This window comes from Mustela nivalis, assembly GCF_964662115.1.
Source record: "Mustela nivalis genome assembly, chromosome: 19".
In the NCBI taxonomy this organism is placed as follows: domain Eukaryota; kingdom Metazoa; phylum Chordata; class Mammalia; order Carnivora; family Mustelidae; genus Mustela; species Mustela nivalis.
In genome coordinates, this window is record NC_139038.1 from 36,043,918 (window position 1) to 36,064,048 (window position 20,131).

Below are 20,131 nucleotides of genomic sequence, written 5' to 3' on the forward strand. Positions count from 1 at the left end.
GTGCGGGTTACGTTCCCACCAGCAGTGTGGCGAGTTCTGATTTCTCCACATCCCCGCCAGCACTTGCTTTTCCTGTTTTGTTTTGTTTTGTTTTTGAATGACAACTGTCCTGAATGCGTGGGAAAGTGGTATCTTTTTTTTTTATTTGCATTTCTCTAATGAGTAGTGATGTGGAGCATCTTTTTTGTGCTTGTTGGTCATTTGCTTATGGGTCATGAGATCTTGATTAAGATCTTACAACCCTCGTTGCAGGAAAAGTACTGTAAAGGGGCAGAATGTTATGTAGATTAATGTTTGCCCATGGCTGGAAGGTGACGGGAGCAGCACGGGCACTGAGTGTAATGGGAACGGGCTTTCTTCTCAGGGGTCATGCAGTGTGCTTACCTTACTCGTGATAGTTTCACAACTCTGCACACATACTAAAAACCATTCAGTTGGTGCACCTAGGTGGCTCAGTGTGTTAAAGCCTCTGCCTTCGGCTCTGGTCATGATCTCAGGGTCCAGGGATCAAGCCCTGCATCGGGCTCTCTGCTCAGCAGGGAGGCTGCTTTCCCCTGTCCCCCAACTTTGCCTGACTGTCTGCCTACTTGTGATCTCTGTCAAATAAATAAGTAAAATCTTAAAAAAAAACAAAAAACAGCCATTCAGTTGTGTGATTTAAACGGGTAAATTTTATGCTATGTGAAGTAACTCTCCATAAAGCTGTTTTAAAATGTTGCCTTTTGAAAGTAGAAATAAAACAGTAACATTGGTAACAGCAAATGTTACTGTTGCATTAGGCGGCTCTGTTGAGCAGGAGCGAATGTGACCCCCTCTTGGGCTGAACCCACATTCTTCCCTGGACTTCCCCTCACCCTGGTTCGTTCTGGTTTCCCAAATCAAATTTTACTCGTTCAAGTCTGATTCTGTCTTCGGTTCTTCTAGCCCAGGAGACATTTTTGTCATCTGTATTTGGCAGAGACAGAAAGTTAGGGCAGAATCAGTCAGCTTGGGTGTCTCTGGGCCTCACGCTCTCATCCCGGACTCGCAGAGGCTCATGGGAGAGAGCATGTCATGGTTGGTGGAGCCCATCAGGAAGGACAGGGGGAGCAGTTGCCTGAGCTGTATTACATGGGGCCCTAAAAGTGTCCCCGCCCCTGATTGCCACACCTGTCGTAACCCCTTCATCATCTGTGGTGACTGAAGTCATACCGTCCATCCATCTTATTTGTGCTGTTCGTCTAAGCGAAGCTGGGTTTTCTCTTTTTTTAAAGATTTTATTTATTTATTTGACAGAAAGACAGCAAGAGAGGGAATACAAGCAGGGGGAGTGGGAGAGGGAGAAGCAGGCTTCCTGCTGAGCCAGGAGCTCGATGTGGGTGGGGCTCAATCCCAGGACCCAGGGATCATGATCTGAGCCGAAGGTAGATGCTTAACTGGATGAGCCATCCAGGCACCCCATGAAGCTGGGTTTTGAGGTCATGAGTGTCAAGGGCGTCCTGAGTTGGGGAAGAAGAAAACTGAAGTGGAAGGCTGCCCTGGACATGTCGCTGTGACTTGAGGCCAGGAAGCCTCACCACGGCCTTGTGCTTCCTCAGGCTGAGAGCCTTTGGGCTTTAATCACAGGACTGTGTGTGTGCGGAGAACTTTCCTGAGGCTTCACTGTGTCACTCCAACTTTGCACATCTCTCCTGGATATATCTGGATGCCCCCTTGCACACTTACTGGCCTAGGGGCTAAGAAAGCTAGAGGATGAAAAAAAAAAAAGAAAAAGAAATGGTAGTGATATTTTGTGGAAAAAAAAAAAAAGAAAAGAAAGGTAGAGGATGGGCGCCTGGGTGGCTCAGTCAGTTAAGTCTCTGCCTTGGGCTCAGGTCATGATCCCTGGGTCCTGGGATCGAGCCCCACATAGAGCTCCTGGCTCAGCAGGAAGCCTGCTTCTCCCTCTCCCACTCCCCCTGCTTGTGTTCCCTCTCTCGCTGTGTGCGTCTCTCTCTTTGTCAAATAAATAAATAAAAATCTTAAAAGAAAATAGAAAGGAGAGCTAGAGGAAAGATGGCTAATGTTTGAAGGTGAAAAGTACCAGAAGCATATTTGGGTAGAATTGGGGGCACAGGGTTGTCAAGCCCCTCTCACCCAACGATGATGCTGCCAGAGCTCCCAGACATTACCAGGAAGAGTGTGAGCCCTCCACCCACCGTCCTTATCAAAACGGGGTACTGGGCCTAAGAGAAGAAGTGGCCAGCCCGGGGCTGTGCGGCCAGTTAGTAATAGAGCTCGTAGCTCCTTGCTCTCCTGCCCGTTCCCCTCAAGCTCCCTACAGCTCCTCTAGCCCAGACCACAGCCTCTGGTTCTGGAGCCTTCATGGCCCAGGCAGAGCCGGGACGGTAAACGTCAGGGCGCCTCTGTGCACCCCAGCAGCAAGGGTTCGCCCTTCTCCATGCGGCTCCCGTGGATCTCTGTGGAGTGGGCTCCTCTCCTCGTTCGCTTTCTCCCTTCTCAGCGGCAGCCCCCTCGGCTTCCACGCCTGCACCATCTGGAGTGGGAATTGCGCTGAGGAGCCCCGCAACGTTGCCCACCCCCTCCGCCGTGCTCTGCCGAGTGTGGGCCCACACCAACGCAGATTTACTAAGTACAGAGAGTTCTCCTTTTTATTTATCTCTGATTGCTTAGAGAGAATAAAATGTTGCTTCTCAGACTTCAGTCTTTGCACTTAAATAGTGACAATTGAAAAAATGACTTGCAAGATCTTCCCCCTCGGTACTTAATACAATTCCTCACGCTCTCTTGCTCTGATCTGAATGTTGGACGAGGTCGTTGGCCTCAGTGGGTTAGAGGCCTGAACTCTGTCCCTGTGGCCTCAGCCTGCAATGCTGCTGGGGCCCAGAATTGTTTCCTGAGGTCAGGGGTCCTGGAAGGCTCTCTCTGAATTGGAAAGTCTGAACTGTGTCCCTTGTGCGAGGGGAGATGCGTTTCCTGCTTCTCTCCACCTCTGTCGGCATTTCCCCCTCTCTCCTCCTCCGTCTCTCTCTCCTTCTGCCCTTCTCCGCCTTCCTTCCACCTCCAGATTTCCTCGCCCTTGGGACCAAACGTCATCTGGTCACTCTCCACGCGCAGTGCCGTTTCAACAATGTGGCTGTTTTTTTGCGTGCGACTCTGACAACACACTTGGCTCATTCATTGACATTAGTGATATGAACCGTCTTGGGAATGGCTCAGGTCAGAGACCCTCTCGGGAAGCCAGGCTACTCCCCGGGAGGGAATTTCTTCCTCCTTGTTGTGCTCCTGAACGTAAGCAGTGGGAAGATTGCGTTGCCTCTCGCCGCAGGGGATGGCAGGGAGCCCGTGGCCCCTGAGGTCTGTGTGTCATGGGCCGTGGCCCTACAGGGGCACGAATCCTAGGATGAGGTTCTGCGGGAGGAACGGGGTCAGAGGGATTAGCCCTGGAGGGTCTTCCCTGCCTGCACCATCTCTTTTGGGTACTGTCTCTTGAAGGTTGAGGTTGTGCTTGCACGAAGGGGGTTGTCCCTAGAACCCTCACCCATCTCTGCCATGAATCTTCCCGCAGCTCCTGGCCTTCTTGTCTGATGAATGTGGGGTCCAAGAGAGCAGCCATGGGGCAATTTTTCCACCTCATAGCGGGGAGCTGCCTGTCCTGGCCTCTGGCCTCCATTCTCCCAGGTGATCTCCTGCTGCCTCCGTTCCACTAAATTCAGCCCTGTCTGCCTGCCTTCCTCCTTGTGCTCCCTCTGCCCAGCTGAGACCAACTGTGCCGGGCCATTCCATCCTCGGGAAGCCATTCCCGTTGGCTCTGCTCTGTGCTGCTGTTCCCCCACCGGCTTCCGAGCTCGCTGAGGGCAGGGATGTTGGTACGGATCACAAACCTTGCTCCGTTCTTGTCACCGGCTAAGTGAGCGAATGAGGGAAGCAGCAGCTAGTGGGAGCACATTTTATCTATGCTTCTGCGGCCTGACTCTTCTAGATGGCATGAAGTCTCCAGAGGGAAAGGTGTCTGCTGCGGGTGGGAAGAGGGGATAGGCAGGAGACTTTGCCTAAGTTGCTTTTCCACTGATTCTGGAGTAAATGAGTTTCCTCTTGCTGCTGGAACAAATGACCATTCTCGGTGGCTCTAAACAACACAGATTTGCCTGCAGGTCTGGGGTCGGAAGTCTGAGATGAGCCCTGCCAGACGAAAACCAAGGTGTCTGTAGGTCTATGTTCTTTCTGGAGGCTTCCATTTCCTTGCCGTGCAGCATCTGGGGTTGGCCAGCATTTCTTGGCTTGCAGTCCCTTCCCCATATCACCCCAACCTCTAACTCCTGTGGTTTCATCTACTGCACACTCTGACCTCTTACATCTCTCTGAAGAGGACCCTTGTGGTTATACTGGGCCCACTGAGTCACATAGGATGATCTCTTCTTCTCAGGATTCTTTTTTTAAAAAAATACTTTATTTATTTATTTGACAGAGAGAGAGAGATCACAAGTAGGCAGAGAGGCAAGCAGAGAGAGGGGGAAGCAGGCTCCCCACTGAGCAGAGAGCCTGACGTGGGGCTTGATCCCAGGACCCTGAGATCATGACCTGAGCCGAAGGCAGAGGCTTAACCCACTGAGCCACCCAGGTGCCCCTTCTTCTCAGGATTCTTTTTTTTTTTTTTTTTTTTAAGATTTTATTTATTTATTTGACAGACAGAGATCACAGGTAGGCAGAGAGGCAGGCAGAGAGAGAGAGAGAGAGAGAGAGAGAGAGGAGGAAGCAGGCTCCCCACTGAGCAGAGAGCCCGATGTGGGGCTCGATCCCAGGACCCCGAGATCATGACCTGAGCCGAAGGCAGAGGCTTTAACCCACTGAGCCACCCAGGCGCCCCTCTTCTCAGGATTCTTAATCACATTGGCAAAGTCCCTTTTTTCATGGAAGGTGACATGGCCACAGTATCTGGGGATTAGTAGACATTTTTCGGGGGTCTTTGTTCAGCCAGCCCCGTGCAGGATGCCCAGAGACCCAGTTTCTGCTGTGTGTTCCTATTTGCATGTCTCGCTTCTTCCCATCATTCAGGAGCTTGTGCTGGCTCTTCCAGGGGGTCCCCCTGCCCCAAGCCCCCTCTCCCTCCAGCAGGATGCAGCTCAGCCTTGGTTCCTGCTGATGACCTTGGCCACGAGCACTTCTCTGGTCCAAAGGAGACCTTCTTTGGTTGGTGCATCTTTCCACTTCTGTGCCAACACTCTGAGAGCCTTTCTTTCTTCTCTCTGGCATGTCCCCAGCTTGATGCCCCCTGTCTCCCTGCTTCCATTGTACTCCCCCACTCTCAGGCAGAAGTCCTAGATTGGCAGAACTCAGATACCCCTCCATTTAATGACTCCTACAGTGCTTTTCAGTTCTTCATTGGCAAGTGAGTGTGCGACCTTAGACCACGAGGGCGCAGCCTAGAGCTTGGGGCCCCACCTAATGAATCCTGGCTTCCAGAGCCCTGGACAGAGCGTGTGTGGACAGAATGGTGGCATGTGGCTTCTCTGCCTTTGGAGCCTTCACGGCATGTGTGCTCTGTGGCCAGCACTAGGACAGTGCTTGGTGTCTGCCGCCCATGTCACGAGTTACTTTTTTCTGCCTGTGCCCTGCTTCCCAACCCCCACCCCAAACACAATTAGAACAGAGCTCTCCAGCCCTGCACAGAGTCTTGCAACCACCTGACAGTCTAAGGGCCCTTCCTCCCTCCATTCTGACACAGCAGCCCTTTAGATGTAAAATAGATGTATTGAAATGGCAAACTTGATGTCAATTTATTGATTTATATCAAGAGACAGAACTGCCCAGCTGACCAGCTACATCTCCCTTTTGCAGCAGAAATGAAGACATCTTGGCATTACAGAGTTGCTTCATAAGAAGCAGACTCAGATGGTCTTAAAAAAGAGTGCGCTCAGACTCAGGGGCCTCTACGGGGTGGGCCAGCCCAAAGCAGACACCCTGCCACCCAGCTGAGCGCCCTCTCCGGCTCCCTGGCAGCAAATGCTGGGTTTCCTCTGCAGGATAGAATGTGCCCTGCGAGGTAGATGCTCTGATTATCGCAGGGTCACTGGTGATCCTGGCACAGCCCAATCCCACTGAGAGCCGTTGCTGCAGCCCACAGGGAAACCAGTGCTGCGGGCTTGGGTGAATTCCCCCCTTCCCTCCCCTCCCCCTTCCTTTCCCTTTTTCTTTCCTTCCTTCCTTCATCTCCCCCACCCCCATTCCTTCTTTTCTTCTTGTATTCTTTCTTTCTTCTTTTTTTTCTGGGGCCTTTAAAAAAATTTTTTTAAAAAAATATTTATTTATTAACTTCAGAGAGAGGGAGAGCTCATGAGGCAGGGGCAGAGGGAGAGACAGTTCCCAGCAGTCTCCATGCTTAGCATGGAGCCCCACATGGAGCTCCATCTCATAACCCTGAGATCATGACCTGAGCCGGAACCAAGAGTTGGACGCTCAACCGACTGCAGCCCTCAGGCGCCCCTGGATGAACTTCGAAAGCATGACACTGAGTGAAAGAAACCAAACATGAAAGACCTCAGAGTACCTCAATCCATTTCTGTGCAATGCCCAGAATCAGCTGACGTATAGAGGCAGAAAGCAGATGGGTGGTTGGCAGAATGGTGTGAAATGGTCTCTCTAGGGCTCAGCTGGGGGTGGGGAGTGAGCTGGTGGGTGTCTGGTTTCTTCTGGAGCTAGACGGTGGCGATAGTTGCGTGACTATGAATATACAAAAACCCACTGCACTGTACCGATTAAAAAGGTGAACTTTATGGCATATGAAATATATTTCAATAAAACTGTTATTTTATAAAAGGATGGGGAAGGTTCCCATCACCCCAGAAAGACCTTGACACCGCCTCCCAGTCTGTCCCGCCCCACCCCTGGAAGCAGCCATGGTGGCTTCTCTTTCCAGCCTAAGATGAACTGTGTCTGCTCGGGGAGCTCTCTGATTCCAGTCATGTATCAGGTGTTCCTTGTCCACGGCTTCCTCCAGCAGGCATAATGTTTTCGAGGTTTGCTCATGTTGTTATGACGGTAGTTTGTGTCTTTCCCACCCTGCCCTGAGTAGAATGAATGACTTTACCGCACTTTCTTACAGATGGACATCTGGGCTGTTTCCAAGTTCGGGCTGTTATGTATAAAGCTGGTATGGATATTCTTGTAAAAGTCTTCCCATGGACATATGTTTACCCTTTTCGTTTCTTTCTTTCTTTTTTTTTCAAAGATTTAATTTATTTGACAGAGAGAGAAAGAGCACAAGGAAGGGGAGCAGCAGGCAGAGGAAGAAGGAGAAGCAGACTCCCCACTGAGCAGGGAGCTGGACACGGGGCTTGATCCCAGGACCCTGAGATCATGTAGTAAGCTGAAGGCAGATGCTTAAACAGCCACGCCACCCAGGTGCGCTTAGTTGTAATTTTTTTTTTTTTTTTTTTTTTTTTTTTTTTTTTTTTTTACAGTTAGAGCTTTTTGTGTTTTGCCTAAGCAATATTTGCCTACCTCAAGGTCATGGAGATATTTTTTCCTTTTTTTTTTTTTTTTTTTAACGACACCATATTTCATTTAGGTCTAGGATCCATTTCAGCTTGTTCCTGGTGTGATATATAGAGTTGTGGTTCACATTTTTTTCCCTTTTAGATAGACAATTATTTCTATGTCTGTCCAAAAGTGTTGAAGGTATTTGTCTTTCCCCATTGAATATCTTGGTTCTTTTGTTGAAAATCAGTTGATCATATATGTAGGTCTATTTCTGGACTCTGTTTGCTGTTCCACTCTAATGTTAATGCCAAACTGTCTTGATTATTATTGTTTATAGTAAATCTTAAAATCAGCTACTGTAAGCCCTTCAGCCTTGTTTTTCTTAAGATTATTTTGGTTGTTCTCATCTGTTTCATTTCTACTTACATTGACTACTTAAACTTCCATTTAATTGCATGGTAATTTCTGAAAAGAAAGCCTTCCTGGAATTTTGATTGGGATTACATTGAATCTGTAGATCATTCAGGAGGGAACTGATGTCTTAGCAATTTTGAGTCCTACAATCTGTGAACATGGTATACCTCTTCATTTATTTAGGTCTTCTTTTTATTTTGTTTAGTAGCCTTTAGCATAGACGTCTGGTATGTCTTTGGTTAAATTTATTCCTAAGTGGAATTTTTATTTTAATACAGGAAATTGGAAGCCCCAGAGGGATGAAAGGGTGGTACGTGGACAGGTGGTGGAGCTGATGTTTGGGGTTGATTCAGGACCCCATTCAGAGCCCCGAGTGATCACTAGCAAGAAGCAGCTGGTCACACAGTGATTCTCACTGAGTCCCTCCATCTGGATTTCAGAATCAAGCTGATTCTCTGGGGACATGACAACCAAGAAGTCTGTGTTCTCTTATTCCCTCCATGAACCAAAAGAACACCTTTTTAGTCCTCCCTTTTGGACACCAGCTATACTACGAAGGTAAGGCCCAGGCTGATCCAGCCCCTTGTTCCCTCCCAAGAGAAACTGTAGTGCCCCCAACTTCCGACCACCCTCCTTAGGCTGTTCCCTGAGCTACAGCGGCCAGCAACCTCCACAAGGGCCCAGCTTGGGGACCCATGCCATAGTGACTGGGAAATGTGGCGAAATCAACCGCACACTTGGAAGAGGAGAAAATGGATGGGAAGAAGCAGAGTCTGAGAGGGGAACTGAATGAATGACTTTGATGGCAGAGCGCCTGCTGCCTGGGGGTCTACCGGATGGCCAGGAACACCCACCTAACACATCTGAGACCCCCTTCGGGTCCATTGTTACCTTACTTTGGAGCCTTTTACTTTTCCCTCTGTTATGGTGGTGGGGTGTGTGTGTGTGTGTGTGTGTGTGTGTGTGTATGTACAAATATCATACACAGGCATCATTCAGAATGGGTGCATCAGAGGCATCCTGGGGGGGGGGGCATGTGCATTGAATGTCCTGCCCCCAGCATGACTGAGAGAACTGGAGGCCTTGGGAGATGCTCGGGGCCTCGCTTGGCAGCCTTGAGGAAACACATTTATCCCTGTGCTATATGGGGAGGGGAAGAAGTTTTGGGAAAATGTTTTGCTTAATATAAAGAACTCTATAGGAGCTTTACAGCCGTGGGATGGCCTTCCTTGCCTGATTACGATTTTTACATCCCTGGGATATAAAAGCAGATACTGTCAGAGATTCCTGCCCTGGGCAGGATCCCGTGACTTTCAAGGTCCGTCTGATTCTATGCCTAACACTTTACCAGGAGTTGATTAATGTTCTCCTCCCCAGAAGACTTCTCCCGGGGAAAGGAACCCAAAGAAAGACTTTTTGTTTAACTCCAACACAACTTATGGAATAGTCCACGTTTCTCCCAATATGTGTTGCTGCTTCTGATACTTCTCAAGTTTCTGTATTTGAATGGGTTTTTGAGTTCTCTAGTCTGTTTATTGCTGTGTTGTCTATCCCTGTGCTGTTAGAACAATGCTGTCTTAATCATTAGAGTGTTACAATGAATTCTCGTATCAGGATGTAAAGTCGGGGCGCCTGGGTGGCTCAGTCGGTGAAGAGCCTACCTTTGGCTCAGGTCATGATCCCAGGGTCCTGGGATTGAGCCCTGCATTGGGCTCCCTGCTCAGTGGGGAGTCTGCTCCTCCCTCTCCCTCTGCCACTCTGCTGTCTTCCTGGCTCTACCTCTTTCAAATAAATAAAATCTTAAAAAAAAAAAAAAAAAGAAGGAGTGTGAAGTTTTCCCACTTCGTTCTTCTTCAAGTTTTTCTTAGAGATTCTTCAGCCTCTGCTCTTCCATATGAATCTGGAGTGAATTATGTCAAGTCCCAGACTGGGATTTTGATTGGAGTGACAGTGACTTTGTGATTGTTCTGAAGCTGATGACAGCTTTCTGAGAAAGACATTTTTAGAGTTAAAATCTCAGAGGCAGTGACACCCACGTGGGGAGGTGGCTGGGACCTGCCACTGGCCCTCAGGTCATCCTGTGGCTGGTGCACAAGACCAGCCATGATCTACTCACCATGTAGAGGTGTCTTCCCCACCAGTCATTTGGTTGGCCCAGAGTGAGCTCTCCCAAACCTGTTGGGCTAGGCCTCCTGCTTTTCCAACCTCTATCCACAAGAAAGTGCCAGAAGGTGTGGCATCAGTGTTGGAGGAGAGAGTGGGGGATACGGCTGCAGGAGACGCCTACTCAGGCCCTTCACAGAGGGCACCCTTCTCTCAGAATCAGTTTGGAGCCAACTTTTCCTTCTTTGCATGACTCAGCCATCATTAATTAGAAAAGCTGCCTGAGTGTTCTTCGTTTCAGTCAGAAGCCCTGCCCGTGCTTAAGCTGTTGGTGCTGTAGGCATTTGCTCCTTTCTCATTTAAGGGCTTGTAGAAGTCTTGTCCTTTCCAGATGGACCTCTTTGGAGGGACCCCCTCCAGCCCCCATTGTGGTTCCTGTGGGGTGGAGGATAACAGCTTTCCTTGTGCTTTCGGCTGGTCCCACCTCTGAGGCATTTCCTGAAATGTATGTCTGGGGTCTTCAGGGGAGGAGCAGTGCGGGGCGGGGCTGGAGATGAGGAACATGTCACGGAATCACCCCGTCACGGAACAAGAGGCATCATGGGCGAAAGAAAAGAGCATTGGGGTTGACAGGCCTGAATTTGTTTGCCCGGTTCTGACACGAATTAGCTGTGTGACCTTGGGCTGTCTGTTCGCTCACCTGAGCCGGTGTTTCTGCCTCTGTACACATGAGGCAATGGTGTCTCTTGGACTTCGTTGTTGACATTATTCGATGGGCTACTGTGTGTGGAAGCGCTTAGCGTGTTGCTTGGCTTGATTAAGAGCTCAGTCAATGCCACCTCCCTAACTCTACTTCCCGCCACCTTGTGGAACTCGGGTCTCTAGTCCATCTGAGGCCTTCTTGGTGGCTTCTCAGCAGGTTCACCAGAGATGGCTGGTGCTGAGGGACTGGTCTTACTGTATGGAGAGTCTTGGCAATTTAGGATTTCTTAGGATTTCTGGAAAGAGCCATAGATGAAGCGTCCACGCAATGCTGTCCCCAAGTACGACCTGACGAGTGGATACCCGACTTTCTTTGTCATTTGTTTGCTCATTACCCCAGTGTGGCCTGAAATTCCTCCCATTAGCCAATTCCATTTTTAAATTGTCTTCTGGAATCAATAGATTCACCTGGGAAGTAGTCTGCAGTCTGCAGGCTGGCACATAGAAAGCCGTTCTCGAGGGTGGAGAGGAAGGCTGGCTGTGTCCCCTGTCTCATTTAGCAGCACACTGGACCCTTTCAAAATGAGATTAGTGGTCTGACACCTCGGAGCAGAGACTCTATCATTTACCTTTTTTGCTTTGTTTTAGCTTGAACACTGAGTACTGGCCCTGCTTGCAACAGGAGGTTTTCAATATTTTCTGATGACCGAGTGAATGTCTGCTAAAAATTGTGTGATGCTGGGGCGCTGGGCTGGCTCAGTCGAAAGGCGGTTCTACTCTTGATCTCGGGATCAGGAGTTTGAGCTCCGCACTGGGTATCAAGATTCCAAAAAAAAGGTGAAAACCACGTGATTCTGACACGTGCTGCAATGCGGGTGAACCTTGAAGACGTTACACGAAGTGCAGTGAGTCAAACTTAGAAGGGCGAATACTGTGTGATTTCACTTATGGGAGGGAGGCTGGTGGGACAGTCAGATTCGTGGGGACAGACTGTAGAATGGTGTCTGCCAGAGGCTGGTGGAGGGGACGCACGGAGTTAGTGTTTAATGGAGGCAGAGTTCCAGAGGTCGATGGTGGTGATGGTTGCGTGACACTGGGAATATGCTTCATGCCTTAGAACTTAAACATGGTAAATTTTATGTGTATTTTACCACAGTACAAAAACAATAGGCATGTAATCCAGCCAGTGTCCTCATTTTTAGATCTGCAGCATGAATCAATGATTATTCAAAGGATAATACCATGAATTACCATCGCAAGATGTGAAAATATCACTTGCTTTGCTCAGTTATGCAGCTTGTACCCCTTGCCCGCTGGCTCTGTCCAAGCTCCTGAGCCAAGCCTGAGGATTCAGAGATTCCATCCCACCCTTACTCTTCCAGAGTTGGATTCTGGGGGTGAAGTCAAAAAGCCCTGACTCCATTGAGCAAAGCCTTTGCTCGGGCAGGGAGAACTGAGGAAGAACTGGTGAGTACTCCTGGTGTTGGAGGCAGGATCGGGAGGAGGCAGACCGTGAGCTGGAGCCAGTTGGGGAAGAGTAGTCTTGGAAGGTGAGGAGCGGGATGCAGTGGGGGGGGGGCAGCTGGGCCATGCCGTGGGCAACCGAGTCTGAGAAATGGCAGGAAAGCCCGTGGGGCTCAGGTGGGGCTCTTGGTGCCCAGTGAAAATGAGATGGAAAGAGTACATCACAGTGTCTCGGGTCCTCCAATCTGGCGCCGGGCTCCCCTTCATCTCCTGGCAGCTGGCAACCTTAGCTAAGTGTAAAAGAATCTCTGTAAATCTTGGTTTTTCTCATCAGTAAAATACTTCTTCCCAGGTTGACGAGGTGAAACCAGAAAATGTGAGCAGTGTTTCAGAGACCATATCTGTGCATCTCTTTTCTGGGTATCTGTATCTGTCTCTATAGCTCTCTGTCTTCTGTGTCTGTACATGTACATGCACGATAGATGGGTCAGGGCGGGAGAACTCTGACGGTCTGGAAACAAGTTTTGATTGTTTATAGGTTTCACGTCTTTGCTTTTTGAGGAAGGTGTTTTGGCTCTGGGCAGTGGCAAGGACATCCTGCTTGTCTGGCACCCTGGGTCCCCCAAACCCAGCCTCTATATCAGAGGATAGCTGGGAGCCTGGGGCCCAGGGTCGGGGGTGTGGTTGGAGACCGCGGGTGTCTCGGCGGGGGCAGGGGACTGTACTGAGGCTGTGGGAGCCCGAGGTTGGCTCTGTGGTTAGCTAATGTGTTGGGGTCCAGGTCAGAATTCCAGTTCCTTGGTGTGTGTTGGGGGGGCAGTTTGCTTTGATGCCATGGAGACCAAACTGTCTCCACACGGACCCATCCCTCCTCCTTCCTAGAGAAAGTTTGGGTGGCAACAGGGTCGTTTCCATGGATGAAAGTTCATGCATTCACACACCGACATGGCAGCAAGAATGGATCACATGGGTGGGATTGAGCCTGAAGAAATGATTCGTCTGAGAACAGACGGTGGAGGGGACACACTGAGGCCCGACTAGCCACTGATCACTCAGCCTGAGCCAGTTGCAGGACCTTATGTCGCCATCTGTTCTGACTGTGGAAGGCTGAATGGGGGGTTAGCCAGACCTGGGGACCTCGGGAGGACACAGTAATGGGAGGCTTCTGAATTCTGTAGCATGTCTACTGGCCTCTGCTAATAGCTATAGTAGCCAACATTTATTGAGCACCTGCTGTATTCCAGGGACCACACAAAGTATTTGTATCTATCCATCTTTTTTTTTTTTTTTTTTAAGTAGGCTCCACATGCAGTGCAGAACCCGACATGCAGCTTCAACTCATGACCCTGAGATCAAGACCTGAACTGAGATCAAAATTGGGCACTTAACTGACCAGGCCACCCAGGTGCCCCTAAATGTATCCATCTTTATGGAGGTTTTTTGAATGGGAAAAATTACATCTTTATCAGCTCATAATGGATATATTGTACTCCCTTTAATTATAAGTATAAACAACAGACCGCAATACTATTAACAGACCACAACCTTCGTATTTGCCACCCGGAAAATCATAGGTACTGAGTTGAAGAGGACCAACACTGCAAGTCGTTGAAAGGACCTGATTGCTTTCTCTGTGTTGGTATTGCAAACTAGATGGTTGCAAATGGAGGTTTTTTTTCTTCTTTTTTTAATTTCACTGCTTTATGAGCTATGTGAACATAACCACTGAGAGAAGATGCCTGGAACATTGCCAAAGAGGAGGCAATATGAGCGGAATTTTCAGTTTATCCCCAGTGGAAATTTCCATGGACGTGTCTTTGGGCTAAGGGGTCAATGATTGCACTCAGATGGAAGTCTGAAAGGGCTCTCAGTAGCTAGTTAGTTTCCTTAACTCTTGTTCATTTTTTTTTTCCCACTCTTTGTTACTGAGATATAATTTACATTCCACAAAACTCACCCTTTTAAAGTGCACATTTCTGGGGGTGGCGCTTATATTCACAAAGTTGTCTGGGCATCTCCACCATCTTCCCAGAACATTTTCATCAGCCCCCAAAGTAGTGCCCATCCCTTAGCCTTAACCCCCAGCCACCTCAAGCCCCAGCCTGGGAACCACTAATCTACTTTCTGGTTTGTCGTGTTTTGTAATTTTCATGGTGAGAGTCTTGTACTCCTTTTGTTCTATTCATTTACTTTTTAATTTTTTTCAAGATGTTATTTATTTATTTTAAAGATTTATTTATTTATTTATTTGACAGTGATCACAAGTAGGCAGAGAGGCAGGCAGAGAGAGAAAGAGGAGGAAGCAGGCTCCTCGCTGAGCAGAGAGCCCTATGTGGGGCTTGATCCCAGGACCCTGAGATCATGACCTGAGCCGAAGGCAGAGGCCTCAACCCACTGAGCCACCCAGGCACCCTCAAGATTTTGTTTATTTATTTGACGGAGAGAGATAGTGAGAGAGGGAACACAAGCAGGGTCGAGCTGGAGAGGGAGAAGCAGACTCCCCACTGAGCAGGGAGCCCAATGCAGGACTCAATTCCAGGACCCTGGGATATGAATTTAGCTGAAGGCAGATGTTTAATGACTGAGCTACCCAGGTACTCCTATATTCATTTACTTTTAAGAAAAGTATTTGCGGGGCGCCTGGGTGGCTCAGTGGGTTAAGCCGCTGCCTTTGGCTCAGGTCATGATCTCAGGGTCCTGGGATCGAGTCCCACATCGGGCTCTCTGCTCGGCAGGGAGCCTGCTTCCCTCTCTCTCTCTGCCTGCCTCTCCATCTACTTGTGATCTCTCTCTGTCAAATAAATAAATAAAATCTTAAAAAAAAAAAAGAAAGAAAAGTATTTGCAAGAGGTACTTTTTGACTTATGAGCTTCTTTATTTTAACAATAACACAGCAATTTTCATCATCTGTGAAATGTATGAGGCTTCTCAAATTTCTCAGAATTCTCATGGTTAACATTTTTCATCCAGTCCTTAAACTTCAATTTCAAACTTTATTTATTTTAGCTGTCTCAGCCAACACGGTAAAAGCCGCATGCCAAGGCCCTGTCCCATACCTGTGCTCTGTAGAGACCAGACTTAATGTAAGTTAAGACAGAGGAGCCTGGGTGGCTCTGTCGGTTGAGCGTCAGACTCTTGATTTCAGCTTGAGTCATGATCTCAGGGTTGTGCCCTGCATCAGGCTCTGCGATCAGTGGAGAGTCCACTTCCCTCTCTCTCCTTCCATCTCTCCCTGCCCCCTGGCCCCGCAAACCTGCTTGCATGTTCTCTTTCTCGAAATAAATAATATAATCTTTTAAAAAATTTAGACAGTGTATCTGTTTGAGATGTATAGTGGATATAAACAACAGAAAGCCCTACTTTACAGGCTGGTGCCAATAAAAAGCAATTTTTCTCTTCTGTAGCAGAAAGTTCAGAGGAAATGTCCTGGGACTAGTATCAGGGATCACCAGAAACTTGGCTTCTTTCCACTTTCTGTTCTTCCATCCTTAGCAGAAGCCTTTATTCTAAAGCCTCTTGACTCATGGTTGCAAGATGGCTGCTGCACCTCCAGGCCTCATACTTATGTTCCAGACAGGAAGAAGGAAGGAGAAAGGGTGGCAGGATGCAGAGCTTTCCTTTAGCAACTCCTTATCTTCTTATTTAGGAGGAGAAGCCCTCCCCTGGGCTTGGGAAAGCCAAGTGTCTGTTTTATCTATTTAATCTCTATTTTAATCATCTGAGGTAGGCCATATTTTCCCTGCCTTACAGATGTGGAAGCTTAGACAACCTAGTAACTTTCCCAAGGTCACACCTTCAGTGGCAGGACTAAGACTAACCGTGATAGCATAACACACTACATTTTTCCAGCCTGCATTTCATCATTGCACACAAAGCAATTCCCTGTTTGGTTTTCTTACTTGGGTCTCACGAACCTCCCTGGGATGGACAAAGGCAATATTAGAATAGCCTCATGTTGCAGGAGAAGATTTGAGACCCAGAGACGTAAATGATGACTTGTCCAAGTCACCCAGCTGGCAAATTGCATTCAACTGGGTTCAATCTCTGGTCTTGTGTCCTATCTTCTGGACCCCACAGTCTGTGTCCGGTCAAGGAGCGCTGGACTCGCTGAGGGGGACGGATACCCTGAAGGAAAAGGTGCCAACATTCAGGTTTGCATAGGCCTAGATTTTGGGGATGTTCTGCTGATTCTCCCCCTCCTTTTCTCCTGTATAGTTTTCATCCCTGTGATGCATTATTTATTTATTTAAAACCTTAATTTATTTGAGAGAGCAAGAGAGCATGAAAGAGATTATGAGCAGAGGGGAGGGGTAGAGGGAGAAGCAGGCTCCCCGCAGGGCAGGAAGCCGGACGTGGGGCTCGCCCCGACGTATTTATTTTTTAATTGGAAGTCTGTCCCTCTTCATCCCCTTTGCCTATGTCACTCATCCCCCAACCCCATCCCCTCTGGCAAACGCTAGTTTGTTCTCTGTACTTAGGAGTCTGCTTCCGTTCTGAGTGTTCGTCTGCTTTGTTTTGTTTGGATTCCACATATAAGCACAATCCTGTGGTATTTGTTGTTTTCTGCCTGACTTATTTCACTTAGCAGAATACCCTCAAGGTCCATCCACATTGTTGTGAACGGCAAGATCTTGTTTTTTATGGTTGAATGTATTCTATTGTGTGTGTGTGTGTGTGTGTGTGTGTGTGAGATATCTTCTTATCGGCTCCTCTGTTGATGGATACTTAGGTTGTTTCCGTTGTCTTTTTTTTTTTTTTTAAAGATTTTATTTATTTATTTGACAGACAGAGATCACAAGTAGGCAGAGAGGCAGGCAGAGAGAGAGAGAGAGAGAGGGAAGCAGGCTTCCTGTGGAGCAGAGAGCCCGATGCGGGGCTTGATCCCAAGACCCTGAGATCATGACCTGAGCCGAAGGCAGCAGCCCAAACCACTGAGCCACCCAGGCGCCCCTGTTTCCGTTGTCTTGACTCTTTTACAAATAATGCTGCAGTTAACAGAGGGGCACATCTCTCTTTTTGAATGAGTGCTTTGTCTTCTTTGGGTAAATACCCAGAAGTGAATTACTGGGTGGTATGGTGGCTCTATTTTTAATTTTTTGAGGAACCTCTCTGCTATTTTTCGCAGTGCCTATGCCTGTTCACAATCCCACCAACCCTGCCCAAGGGTTCCCTTTCCGCCACATCCTCGCCAGCACTTGTTCTCTCTTATCTTTTTGATGATAGCCATTCTGACTGGTGTGAGGTGACATCTTGCTGCGGTTTTGATTTGCGTTTCTCTGACGAGGAGTGATGTGGAGCGTCTCTTTGTGTGTTTCCGGGCTCTGCCCTTCCCCTTGCAGGGAGGGGAGGGTGAGTCTGGGACTATACAGTGATACGCCAACACTTGGTTTTGGAAGAGACTGTGCACACAGAGGGGTCTGTGTCACCTTTTTCCACCCATGGGTTCCACTTTTTTTGTGCGTGTGCTTTCCAGGTTCACTGCAAACAGGTACCTGCTGCTGGGAAGGGAGTTTCCTAGACCGAAAAGTCAGAATTGATCTCAAGTATTATTTTCCTCTTCTTCAACACAGATTAACAGAGGAGGGGAATGTTTCTTTTTCTTTTTTTTTTTAAGATTTTATTTATTTATTTGACAGAGATCACAAGTAAGCAGAGAGGCAGACAGAGTGAGAGAAGGAAGCAGGCTCCCGGATGAGCAGAGAGCCTGATGCGGGGCTGGATCCCAGGACCCTGAGATCATGGCCTGAGCTGAAAGCAGAGGCTTAACCCACTGAGCCACCCAGGAGCCCCGAGGGGAATGTTTCTTGAAAACACAGTCTGATTACATGGTAAAAGGAAAGAAGAAAACTGAGTCCAAGTGAATTTTCTGTTGGCCTTGATAGAATTAAATTAATTAATTAAATACTGTCCCCCCCCCCAACCCGGTCATTCATTTTTTTTTTTCAAAGTCTATGTGTATCATGACGAATGTAGCTCCATGCCTTGGTCATGGGTCTTCGAGAAAAATCTGTAAATGGCTTATTGACGAGCAGACACGAAGCCTCCAACTATAGTGAATAGAGGAACATGAGGGGTTTTTGGGCAACATTTGGATAAAAATATAAAAAGATACCCATTTTAAAATAAAAGTATGATTTTTAAAAAAAGATTTTATTTATTTATTTGACAGACAGAGATCACAAGCAGGCAGAGAAGCAGACAGACAGAGTGAGGAGGAAGCAGGCTCCCTGCTGAGCAGAGAGCCTGATGCAGGGCTTGATCCCAGGACCCTAGCTAGGATCATGACCTGAGCCGAAGCAAAGGCTTAAACCACTGAGCCACCCAGGTGCCCCAAAAGGATGATATTTTGATGTTGCATTAAGTAAGAAAATGTTGATAATCACACAGTGAGCAGATTGGTGTTACGATGAAGCTTTAACTTGGTTCTCCATATGGAGGCACATAGTAGGGACTCTGTAAAATATTCATTGAATACTTTTGGGAGTCAAGCCAACATAATGAATTGACTGCTGGACTTTGGACACCACAATCTGATAAACAATTTTAAAGTAGCCTGTGCATTCTGTGGTTATTCCGTGACTCCAAAGGATCTCTAAAATAAGACGTTATCAAATCGGTGTTGTGAATTAGAGGACAAAAGCCTAAGCCTAAATCCTCTTTCACGGAGGAAACCTCATGGGGTAGTCCTCTCTCCCCCACTCTCGCTAGTGGTCTGAAGTGTGAGCAGCCGTAGCCGCTGACACAAGGGAAGAGGCTGCCTGCGGGGTCCCAGTTGGCTTTGGATCAGTGCAAATCAAAGAGCTGCCCCAGGAGCTAATCACACAGACACAACGATGTTCTGTGGCCGAGTGGAGGGTTGTTTTTTTTTTTTCTTTTTTGAAAGATTTTATTTATTTATTTGACAAACAGAGATCACAAGTAGGCAGAGAGGCAGGAGGGGGAAGAGGGGGAAGCTGGCTCCCTGTTGAGCAGAGAGCCGGTTGGGAGGCTCCATCCTAGGACCCTGAGATCATGACCTGAGCCAAAGGCAGAGGCTTAACCACTGAGTCACCCAGGTGCCCCGGGTGGAGGGTTTTTAAGTGTTCCTAGCCACTCTCTCCTATGGGTACACAGAAGCAACCAGGATAGAACCCCTCTTTAGGTGTGTCTTCTCCATCCTCCTGTCCTTCCAGCTGCTCAAGACTGATGACCTTGGAGTCATCTTGACTCTGGTTAGTTTCACGTTCCTCATCAGATCTATGAGCAAACCTGCTGGCTCCTCTTTGATAACATATGCGTTGTGTCACCGCTGTTAACTGCCCTCACTGATATGTGTTAGACCAAGCCACTGTCATCTCCCACGTGGGCTCCTGAAGCAGCCTCCTCGCTGGTTCTCCTGCCTTTGCCCTGCCTTCTTACGCTTGATGTTCAGCACAATGTGCAGAGAGATCTTTTCTACTGATTTAAGACAAGTCATGTCACTCTTCTCCATTCTTCTCTTCATTCTCCAGATCCTCATCCCACTCAGAGTAAAACCTCAAGACCTTCAGTGGCATGTGACCTCCATTGCTTCTCCGAATTGGTCTGCCACTCTCTCTGCCTTTTGCACTTCGGACGCATGGGCCTCCTTCCTGTTCCTGGAGCACAGCAGGTGCTCTCTACACTGTTCCTGCTGCCTTGATTGTTCCCTCTGCCTCTGACACTGTTTTCCAGATATCCACATGGTTCCCTCTCTCACATCCTCCAAATCTCTGCCCAGATGTGTCCTTCTCAGTGAGACCTGATCACCCTATTTACAGCTGCAGCTATGTATTTAAAACTATTAGGTTGGCTATAGTTATAGTTCTTTTTGTGGGGGTGGGGAGTAGGTACTTTTTTATTAGGCTAAGGAAGTTTCTACTCCTAGTTTGCTGAAATTTTTAAAAACAGACAGTTATTGAATTTCCTGATTTCGTTGATTTTTTTCTTCTGCCTACTGAGATCATCATGCCTCCTTTAGTATGGCAATGTG

At 48.1% G+C, this 20,131-nt stretch overlaps 1 long non-coding RNA gene across 2 annotated transcripts; it reads left to right on the plus strand.

Moving 5' to 3' along the window:
* The first annotated feature begins 7,067 nt into the window (after positions 1 to 7,067).
* Positions 7,068 to 8,784, plus strand: LOC309855100. 2 transcript variants are annotated; one of them, XR_014306620.1, is made up of 4 exons: positions 7,068 to 7,129; positions 7,230 to 7,380; positions 8,313 to 8,430; positions 8,511 to 8,784. It is a non-coding gene; the product is annotated as an uncharacterized lncRNA (long non-coding RNA). The 2 variants fall into 2 exon arrangements; XR_014306619.1 differs by having other exon boundaries at positions 8,313 to 8,784.
* The last annotated feature ends 11,347 nt before the right edge of the window (positions 8,785 to 20,131 follow it).